The following is an 8,253-nucleotide window of genomic DNA, read 5'->3' as shown; positions in this document are numbered from 1 at the left end:
AGGGAAGGGGTGGAAGGGGATCATACACCAGAAATGGACTTGACAAGGTGCCACCAAGTATTAGAGGAGCAGACATGTTTGAAAGCTCATTCTTGTGACTGGAGAGATGTTTTTTTCTGGCTCTCTCTCTCTCTCCTGTGAGTCGACACACACTTTTTGTGGGCTTTCAGGAGTGATCTAAGGTTGCCTTCAGTTGGATTTGCCTTCCAGGAAGCGAATGCAAGTTGTTTTAAAGCAACAGCCTCACAACAGGATTCAGAGTACCAAGAGCGGGAGGATGGGTAAGATAATTGAAGATGAGGTGGGATGAATCTGTGTATAAAAGAGACCAGGTTTCTGTGGAAGAATACCCAGGTTGAATTAATATCAGCAGTGGTGGATATACGAGACCAGTCCGGAAATGAAAAAAATAGAAGAAAAAATGTGGGGCATTATTAGCCAGTATGTAAGCTAAACAGGCTTCAAAAGTCACGAGGTGGATGAAACAGCAATATGTTTCCCTGACGAGCCCCAACAATGGCGAAACTCAGTTGGTGGCTTTGCTTTTCATCTGCTCGGTGACAGCTTTTGACTGCATTTGTTAACTGCTAGATGCCCTTCTGGGTTTGCAGTCATGACCGCCGTCATTGGTCTAAGTTAGGAGCATTTCAGTATTTCCACACATGTATGTATGTATGTATGTATGTATGTATGTATGTGTGTGTGTGTGTGTGTGTGTGTGTGTGTGTGTGTGTGTGTGTGTGTGTGTGTATATATGTATATATGTATATATGTATATATGTATATATATATATATATATATATATATATATATATATATATATATATATATATATATATATATATATATATATATATATATATATATATATATATATATATATATATATATATATATATATATATATATATATATATATATATATATATATATATATATATATATATATATATATATATATATATATATATATATATATATATATATATATATATATATATATATATATATATATATATATATATATATATATATATATATATATATATATATATATATATATATATATATATATATATATATATATATATATATATATATATATATGTATATATATATATATATATATATATATATATATATATATATATATATATATATATATATATATATATATATATATATATATATATATATATATATATATATATATATATATATATATATATATATATATATATATATATATATATATATATATATATATATATATATATATATATATATATATATATATATATATATATATATATATATATATATATATATATATATATATATATATATATATATATATATATATATATATATATATATATATATATATATATATCCTGGTGTTGGCGCAGTGGTTAGGGCAGCGGCTTGGGATTCAAAAGGTCCTGAGTTCAAGCCCCGTTGGGCCACTGAATTAATACACCAGGGGGTTGACTCAGCCTGTCATCCTTCCGAGGTCGGCGAAATGAGTACCAGTGTACTGAGCCGGTGTATACCCCGGTTAAAATAAGTGTACCATATACCTGTGTCGTAACAGGCGACCAGGGTTGCGTCAGGAAGGGCATCCGGCGTAAAACATGTGCCAAATCACTATGCGGATCATACGGATGATCCGCTGTGTCGACCCCTAACGGGAGCAGCTGAAAGAAGAAGAAGAAGAAGAAGACATATATACATGATTGACCCCTCCCATGCTCCTCCAGCCAAAGCAGCTGCATAAAGCTACCCAAGTAGACTTAATGCAAGGTAAGTGCTCAACGCTGTTCGTGACCCTTCTCAGAGTTCCTCAACAACAATAAAGACGTTCACAAATAGTACAAACGACAACCCCAATGCTCTACACTCCCCTCAGCTACCGAACCAGAGTAGGGAAAGAATACTGGTTCTGGCTCACTTTTCCCCATGTAAATGAATGGGGGATTTTCAGCCATGAAATTTTTCTTTTTTTTCCCCTAAAAAAATAAATCCCCTTTTTAGCCCAAGGTATATTTATTTGTCTCCCCTTTTAACCTGGAGCCTGGTGTTGGCTTAGTGGTTAGGGTGGCGGCTTGGGACCCCAGGGTCCTGAGTTCAAGCCCCGTTGGCTGCTGAATTAACACCAGGGGGTTGACTCAGCCTGCCATCCTTCCGAGGTCGGCGAAATGAGTGCCAGTGTACTGGTCCCGGTGTATGCCCCGGTTAGAATAGGTGTACCATATCCCTGTGTGTCGTCAGAGGCGACCAGGGTTGGCGTCAGGAAGGGCATCCGGCCATAAAACATTGCCTCAAGAAAAAGCCAAACCCCTGCACAGCAGGGAAAAATGGCTGTAAAAACGGTCATTTTTTTATTTCCCCTTTTAACCTAGGGGCTCTCTATTCAAATAGCCCATACAACAAGATAAAGATTTGTTAAAGGTGATTCTAAAGAAATATCTGAAACGTCGAAGCCTCGGGGCACTCTCTATTCAAATAACCCATACAACAAGATAAAGATTTGTTAAAGGTGATTCTAAAGAAATATCTGAAACGTCTAAGCCCCGGGACACTCTTTATCAAATAACCCATACAACAAGATAAAGATTTGTTAAAGGTGATTCTAAAGAAATATCTGAAACGTCTAAGCCTCGGGGCACTCTTTATCAAATAACCAATGTATATTGTTTAGCTCACTCATTGAACCTATAAACATTTGTTCATTCTCAAATTCCTTCAATAGTTTAATTTTCTTTGCACAATAATCCCCATCTAAAATATTGAAAAACAAAACATTTGAATCTTTATATTTTTTAAGATACCCCTTTTGTGCCATTACGAAATGATAAACTTCTCTTAATGATCTCATCTGGCCACCGCCTGAGTTGCAAATCATTTTTGTACATAAACCACGCCATAAAAAAAGTTTTGTTTCAAATGTTTTCAGTTCATGCCGTGAAAATGAGGAAGTGTTTTTTTGACATGGCCGTGCTGTGTGAATGAGGAAGTGGTTTTTGACTGTCATGCTGTGAAAAAATAGGAACTATTCTGTGAGACAAGGTCTCGTGTTTATATTTTATCTCAGAACACGAACTGAAAACTTTTTTTTATGGCGTGGTTTATGTACAAAAATGATTTGCAACTCGGGCGGTGGCCAGATGAGATCATTAAGAGAAGCTTGTCATTTACTGTGGCCACACCCAATGATTAAGCAATCTCCTCATCGTTGCTTTATAAGCGGTTCGCCAGACAAAGTTTCTGCCAGACGGGATTGTCATTTTTACAACTGAGGCATGGACGATCTTTCTTCCGATGAAGACAACAGCCCACTACAGAGTTGGTAAGTTTGTGTATGGTTTTCTCTTTGAACGATGAAGCAAATGATTATTAATTAAATCATGATAATTCTGATATATATATATTTTTTCCCTGACAGGGCATTGGAAGAAATTGAGTTTACATATCACGATGTGGTTCATGAAATTAATACTCTTATTGAAGAGATCAATGATTTTAGAAGAGAATTGAAAGACATTTACAATGAGTGGCACGAAGTCTTATCACGTCCTCTCATCTCGAAGGAATTAAACCAATGGTGAGACACGTGTGTGTGTGTGTGTGTGTGTGTGTGTGTGTGTGTGTGTGTGTGTGTGTGTGTGTGTGTGTGTGTGTGTCTCTCTCTCTGTCTGTCTTTCTACCTACCTCTCTCTGCTCTTATTGAAGAGGTCAATGATTTATAATGACTGGTCTCTGATCTCGAATGAATTAAACCAATGGTGAGGCACGTGTGTGTGTGTCTATGTGTGTGTGTATGTGTGTGTGTGTGTGTGTGTGTGTGTGTGTGTGTGTGTGTGTGTGTGTGTGTGTGTGTGTGTGTGTGTGTGTGTGTGTGTGTGTGTGTGTGTGTGTGTGTGTGTTGCTTTCCCTGTCTGTTTGTATCTCTCTCTGTCTGTCTCTTCATCTATACCCTTGACTTTTTTTTTTTTCAGCACTATCGCACAACATCAGCTGTTGAAGCAATCTTGTACAACACATGATTTTCTGGAGGTAAATATTTTTGAATTATTATTAATATCACTCGTACAACACATGATTTTCTGGAGGTAAATATTTCTGAATTATTATTATCACTCTCTCCTTAGAATGTCGCCTTATGTTGGTTGCATCATTAGTTTGGACGTGGTTTTGTCAGTACACTGGAATTCATTTTATTGACCTTGAAAGGATGACAGGCTCCTGGTGTGTTAATTCAGTGGTCAACGAGGCTTACTCATATTACCATGTAATTATCTTTATAAAACCTAATTATTATCCACTTTTTGTTTCAAAACAGAATATGGTGCCTGAGTTTCGAAATCACAAGACATCTGAAGAAGATTGCTGGGAAAGATTATACATTCTTGCAAATGAATATTTAATATTTTCAATATTAATAAATTATATTTGCTTTGTTTACAATTACTTGATTCTGAATTACAAAAAAAGAATCAAGACATGAACGAGAGGGAGGGGTGTGGGAGGAGGGGGGGTAGGTGCGCTCCCCCAATGACCCATCACCCCCTCATCCCACCCCTCCCCTCCCCATGTGTGTGTGTGGGGAAGGGTGGGGTGGGATGAGGGAGGTGGTGGGTCAAAGGTGGGGGTGCACAGGGGGGATGAGGGAGGGGGTGGGGCTTGTGTGGGCGGGGCTTGTGTGGGCGGGGCTTCGGTGCGGGCTTGTGTGGGTGGGGTGTGTGTGGGAGCGGCTTGTGTGGGAGGGGTTTATGTGGACAGGGTTTATGTGTGTGGAGTTTTTGTGTGGAGCTTGTGTAGGCAGGGCTTATGTGGGAGGGGTTTATGTGGGCAGGGTTTATATGGGCAGGGGTTTATGTGGGAGGAGTGAATGTGGATGAGGCTTATGTGGATGAGGTTTGTGTGGATAAATGGATGGGTGGAGAGATGGGGGGATGGGTGGATAATTTTTTAATTAAATAAACATGTTGTGTGTGTGTGGGGAACTAATTAACTAATCACTAATTATGTGAATATGATGAATATGGGTGGAGCTTGTGTGGGGTTTGTGTGTGTGGAGCTTGTGTGGAGTTTTTGTGTGGAGCTTGTGTGGAGCTTGTGTGGGGTTTGTGTGGGGTTTGTGTGGGCGGGGCTTCGGTGGGAGGGGCGTGTGTGGGCGGAGTCAAAAAATTTCAATTTATTGGAGCTTGTGGGGGGGTGTGTGGTGGGGTTTGTGTGGGGTTTGTGTGGGCGGGGGCTTGTGTGGGCGGGGCTTGTGTGGGTGGAGTCAAAAATGGGCGGAGTCAAAAATTTTCAATTCATCTTTGTCTTTTGTAATTCCTGTGAATAAAATGAACCTAAAATCTCTTCCCCTTCCAAATCATATATCTTATAAGTCCAAGGAACCGTATCTATTACATCAACAATTTTAAAAAGCTCGTTGGTCCATCTTTTCGTATAACCTTTTTCAAAATGAGATTTCCACCTATATATTCTTACGATATCACCAACTTTGAACTTAGGTTTTCTGACATTAATCTCTTTTTCATATTTTAATTTTGTAAATGTTTCTGATGGTTTCATATTTGTTGCCGTGTGAATCGTGTCATTATACTTATCCACAATATCCTGAATAAAAGATGACCATTGTTGTGAACCGAGTTGTGTGAATTTTTTATATAGTCTCTCTTTTAAGGTACGATTAAAACGTTCAACAACAACTGCCTTCCCTTCATTAAAGGTACTGTATAATGTAATACTGTTATTTTTTAGAAAATTCATAAATGTCTTGTTATAAAACTCTCTACCCTCATCAGTCCACAATTTTTTAGGTTTTCTCTTACTTTTATTAAATATCTGTTGAAAAGCTAACATAAGAGTATTACCTGTTTTGTTTTTTAAAGGGACAACCCACGCATATCTACTCCTCAAATCAATAACAGTTAAAGTATACTTGTACCCCTTATCATTATTGAGTTCAATCAAATCAGCAGACCAGATATAATCAACTTCCTTGGAATAAACTTTCCTTCTCTGAAACTTTGTGAATATTGGTTTATGTAATTCATCAGCTAATTGCTCTTCAGTCTTAATGGCATCATTAGAGCCTATAAGTTTTTTGAATTTCCAAGTCCAAGTTTCAATTTAGCACTGATCATCTTCTTCACAATGAACCGATCAACTTTTTCTCTCAAGGTTGGATTTTGTATCAGAGACAAATTATACAACATTTCTCTATCGGCTTCATGCTTTTCTTCCAAAGTTGTGGTATTCCCATAATCAATATCGTGTCTCATGCACACTTCATCAACTCTATTGATAGGCTTACTCCAGGATTTAGGATTGTCTGCCTCATCTAATCTTTTATCCAAGTTTGTGCCTGGACCACAGAAAGAATACCCTGGAAGATGTAATTCCCCTGGTATTCCAGTAGTTGTAAATTTACTTCCTGATAAAAACTTTTGTATATCTCCTCCTAGTTTGTGTTGGGAGATAAATTGATTTTTTTTTGAACCACACACCAAACATATACCTTTTTGTATAACCCTGTTATTTTTACTTTTAATATATGAAATATTTTTAGTATTAGTTTTCTTTTTACATTTGAGACAATAACTCATTTATTTATGAGAAAAATTCCTGCAGAGTGCAAAAACCTTTTTAGTTTCCAACATGCACATTTGAATCTTAATTTTTAAAACATAAAGAATCCTTAGAAATGCTTTCACTCTCTCCCCCATTTATTTAAGAAAAAAAAAGAAAAAAATGAAAAACTTGAATTAAAATCCATGGCTTGTCGATGATAGTCTTGAAGAAAATATTGCAAATAGACTTGTAAATTCTTTATTTTCCTCCTCGGTGGGTTCAGTTATTTTCTGTAATACCACCAATCTTTTTTGAATCTCACTGGTTTCCATATTTTGATATTTATTTTGTCTCGCTCTTTCCTCCCTCTCCTCCTCTCTCTTCTCTCTTTCCTCCCTCTCTCTTCTCTCTTTCCTCCCTCTCTCTCTTCTCTCTTTCCTCCCTCTCTCTCTTCTCCCTCTCCTCCCTCTCTCTCTTCTCCCTCTCCTCCCTCTCTCTTTCCTCCTTCTCTCTCTTCTCCTTTTCCTCCTTCTCTTTCTTCTCCCTCTCCTCCTTCTCCTTTTCCTCCTCTTCCCTCTCTTCTTCAACTCCTTCCTCATCCCTTACTATCCTTGAATCGCTTACACCCCATAGAATATTATACATATATTCATCAGGATTTCTTGTTATTCCTGTATCCAAAATAATTTTTTTTACAACAGGAAACCAATAAAATTTCTTTTGAATTTCTAAAAGAGCCTTACCTTTTCTTAACTTTATAATTTTTTCATTATTTAACATTCTAATTAAATCTAAAGTTGTCGGTTTATCAACATCAGCATAATGCCAATCTTTTATTGAAAATACCTCATTCTTATGTTGTAGAACATATTTATTAAAATACCGAATACCCTTTTCTTGAAGGTATGCTTGAACACAGAAATGATAATTTTCTTGAAGCCTTCTTGCTGCCATTTATGTATTAGAAATATATGTTAGAATAATATTATGGCACAAAACACCTCCCCATAGTTAAATCATTTTGTATTTCCTTACTTATTATATATAATCCTGTTTTTTTCTGTTTCATGAGATAAACAAGGGCAAAACCATTATTATATTAACCCTTATTAAATTCTTTTATTTGTTGTTTACTAATCGTAGCCCCACAAAACTCATTCTCGATACCAAGTGGATAACATTCTTCATTACGAGACTGATTTAATTGTTCCAGGTCTTCGAGGTTAATTTTAAATGACCAATTATACCCTAAATCATTCATATCATACCCCCATTGTTCTATTCTCAGACGAACGATACGCCCTTCTTTATAAAAATTTATTTTAATTCTAACTGTGAATTCTGTATGACCTGGAGATAATATCAACACTTCTGTATCTTTGGAATACACAGCCGTTTTATTTAAGTATATATATATATATATATATATATATATATATATATATATATATATATATATATATATATATATATATATATTGTGATAAATCACTTAATCTCACCAAGTCATTCGCTTCAGTTGGGGTTGGATAATTTTTTAATTTATAAGCATTTTTCATGTTAATATTTTTGGTTATATTATATTTATGTCGTTCAGCCTGTGCCTTTGTGTAATAATTTGATAAATCTATATCCAGTTCTTGAGATACACCAAAGATAGAACCATC

The 8,253-nt window shown here is 36.0% G+C and overlaps 1 long non-coding RNA gene across 1 annotated transcript; it reads left to right on the top strand.

Annotated features, from left to right (window-relative positions):
* Positions 1–3,311: 3,311 nt before the first annotated feature.
* Positions 3,312–4,495, top strand: LOC147012877 (uncharacterized). Its single transcript, XR_015050955.1, has 3 exons — positions 3,312–3,605; positions 4,000–4,057; positions 4,344–4,495. It is a non-coding gene; the product is annotated as an uncharacterized LOC147012877 (long non-coding RNA).
* Positions 4,496–8,253: the final 3,758 nt, after the last annotated feature.

Source organism: Eptatretus burgeri, chromosome 14 (genome assembly GCF_056783735.1).
Source record: "Eptatretus burgeri isolate ZD-2024b chromosome 14, Ebu_testis_v1, whole genome shotgun sequence".
NCBI classification, from domain to species: Eukaryota; Metazoa; Chordata; class Myxini; order Myxiniformes; family Myxinidae; genus Eptatretus; species Eptatretus burgeri.
Note: the sequence above shows the minus strand (reverse complement) of the source record. Positions and strands in the feature narration are given on the sequence as shown.